At 38.6% G+C, this 2583-nt stretch overlaps 1 non-coding gene across 1 annotated transcript; it reads right to left on the bottom strand.

The window, feature by feature from the left end:
* Positions 1-1846: 1846 nt before the first annotated feature.
* Positions 1847-1932, bottom strand: TRNAY-GUA. The gene is given in 2 exon segments: positions 1847-1882; positions 1896-1932. It is a non-coding gene; the product is annotated as a tRNA-Tyr (tRNA).
* Positions 1933-2583: the final 651 nt, after the last annotated feature.

A 2583-nucleotide genomic window follows, 5' to 3' on the forward strand; every position in this document is an offset into this window, starting at 1 on the left:
AAAAAAGGAGGGGGGGGTATTAACATATTTTGTGTTCTTATGCACAGTAGACCTGTAAATGGGCTGATTTATCAATGTCATGCTGATGCTGTGCCGGAACAACAAGGGGAACGGCGGATTTTTTTTTCCTCATCCTTACTATCGTCATTTTCCCTCTACTTCTTTTGTATGTTTGACACTCTCTTGTGAACTGCTATTTCCGGGGTGCCTTGATAGTCGATGTAAAGTAGACTTTGAGCTATTGAGGCTAGATAGGTGAGCAGAGCAAGCCATTTATTCCTCGTTCGTACTTTTCTGTTGGCATCCACCCCTTGGCGCTTATATGACCGTATGCAAGTGCGAGCGCTGTAAAACCTTACTGATACTAACTTCAAGAAGGCAACAGGTCACTGTGCTAGTGGCCTACAAGACGAATGTCATATTATGTTGCGATGACAGTGCGTTTTTTTTTTTCTTCAATATATATTATATTTCAAGAGAACCTAGCCTAATAGGCGTCGTAGGTTTTAATAGTCTGCGTCACTTGCCTCAATAATGCTTGTTAATGCAGTTCTGCGATAGGTCTGAGAAGTCCATTGCAGGCACTCCCCTGACTAGGTTGGGTGAGCAGATGAGGTATTTTGTATTGCTGGCTGTGTGACTGCAAAGTGTTATAGAGCTGTATACAAGCTTCTGTAATACGTAAATATCTAGCGGCAGCTGTTACCATAATCCATAAGCTTTTCTTTGTCCCTAAGAAAATATGTAAACCTAAATCAGTGACGGTGTACCAAGCAAGAAGGAGTCGTTGAGACTATATTCGTATCTCTTTTGTAGGTTTGTGCATTGAACGTTGATCTTACGTAGATTCTATGTGTATATCGTATGGATCTAACACTTCATTGATAAAGAAAGAATAAAAAAGGAAGTCTTTCAGCCACACTCCTGATGTTATGGTAGGAAAGATCTACAACTAGCTATCTCGGACAAGGGCGAAAAATCTTAGAGGTCCCGAGTGCAAGTTGCGCACGTTAAAGATCCCTTTGTGGTCCAAAATCGATAAGATCTTAGTAGGCTTCGGCCGCCACCTGGTCAAAATTCAAAATGTCCTACCAACTGAAAATATTTTAATGTGTCCCAGGCACTAAAATGACCTTACGCAGTTGCGAGCACCGTAAAACACTTACTATCAAGGCACCCCGCAAAAAAACAAACAAATGTAATAGAATCTAGATCAAGAAATCTAGTGTGCTTTCATTGAGTACGTGGGAATTTGTGATAAAAAAGGGAGCTTGCTCTTGATAAAATAGCATTTAAATATTGAAGCAGTTCTCGCCCTTACACCAGTGCTAACTACGTTTATGTCGCAATAATCCAACTTTTCATAAAAGTCAAAGTTGTTAAAATCATATAATTTTTGCTGATGTATTTTACGAGCAGCAGTGTTAACAAGAAAGAATGATGGCAAAGATATGAACAAAAAATCACTCAAATAGTATGGACAACTATTTTCTGAATCTAAACAAAGGCCGACCATTGCCATTTTCAGAGCTTGTTCTTATTTCGTTATTCTGGGCCTGGGTAGATCTATTAATTTTCTTCAGAGCCCTTATCTTTGAATTAAAAGTAGAAAAAAAAATCACCAATTGCGAAAAAGTAACAAAGATAAAAATGGGTGCTTCTAGCCAGCTTTCAAAGATACTCAAGAATTCATTCGTTCAACTTGCCTGCCGTACTGTTAGTTTTCTTGTGATTTTTGTTTGTCAGGAAAAAATTTCTTTTCTCGTAAATCCCCTCAAGAAAACACTATCATTAGACAAGAACAGAAAATAAAGTTTGAAAAACCCAAAAACAGAAGAAAAAAAACTCCCGCGAACCGGATTCGAACCAGTGACCTAAGGATTGCTTCTTCACCTCTACAGTCCTCCGCTCTACCAACTGAGCTATCGCGGGCTACGTGCTTGTACGACTAACGATTAGAGTTATTCTCGGTATGGTCTCTTGACGCCGTATACTATTTTTAGAATTGTTGTTGCTGTCAGATCCAGAACTCGTTAATTGTCGGCCTTGGACAAGGAGTTTAATTATGATTATAATTATAATATGAGAGATGCTCTAGACTATTTTTGTGCAAACAATGTCATACACAACTGTTAGGTCGGCTTACCGTTAGTTCTAGATTTATATCTAGATCTAGATTTACCCAATATTGATCGGCATAAGAGAACGTCATAAAAATGGTTTATCCAGAAACTAAGAAAGCCTCCGCAATTGAGGCAGAGCTACAATATTATGTAGACTACTAAACTAGATCTAGTCTAGATTAGTAATGGCGTTTCAAATAGCACGAGGCTTATCGGAAAGCGGCGTTTCAAATAGCCGTGGAGCTATTCAGAACGAGGAGTTGAAAAATAACACCTTCCAAAAATAAAAGCTTGACTGTATTAGGAAAATGGTGGTGATAATGGGGGTAAGAAATAAGGCTTTAGACTTCAGGGGTTTCTAATACGTGTACTATGAAAAAGTTGTAACAGAGTCCGAAGAAGCTAAAATTCAACTCAAAATCCATAATTTTGAGTCAAAGTGGGATTTTTGGAGTGTAGC

The sequence above is a fragment of the Aplysia californica genome, unplaced genomic scaffold, assembly GCF_000002075.1.
Source record: "Aplysia californica isolate F4 #8 unplaced genomic scaffold, AplCal3.0 scaffold00339, whole genome shotgun sequence".
Classification (NCBI taxonomy): Eukaryota; Metazoa; Mollusca; class Gastropoda; order Aplysiida; family Aplysiidae; genus Aplysia; species Aplysia californica.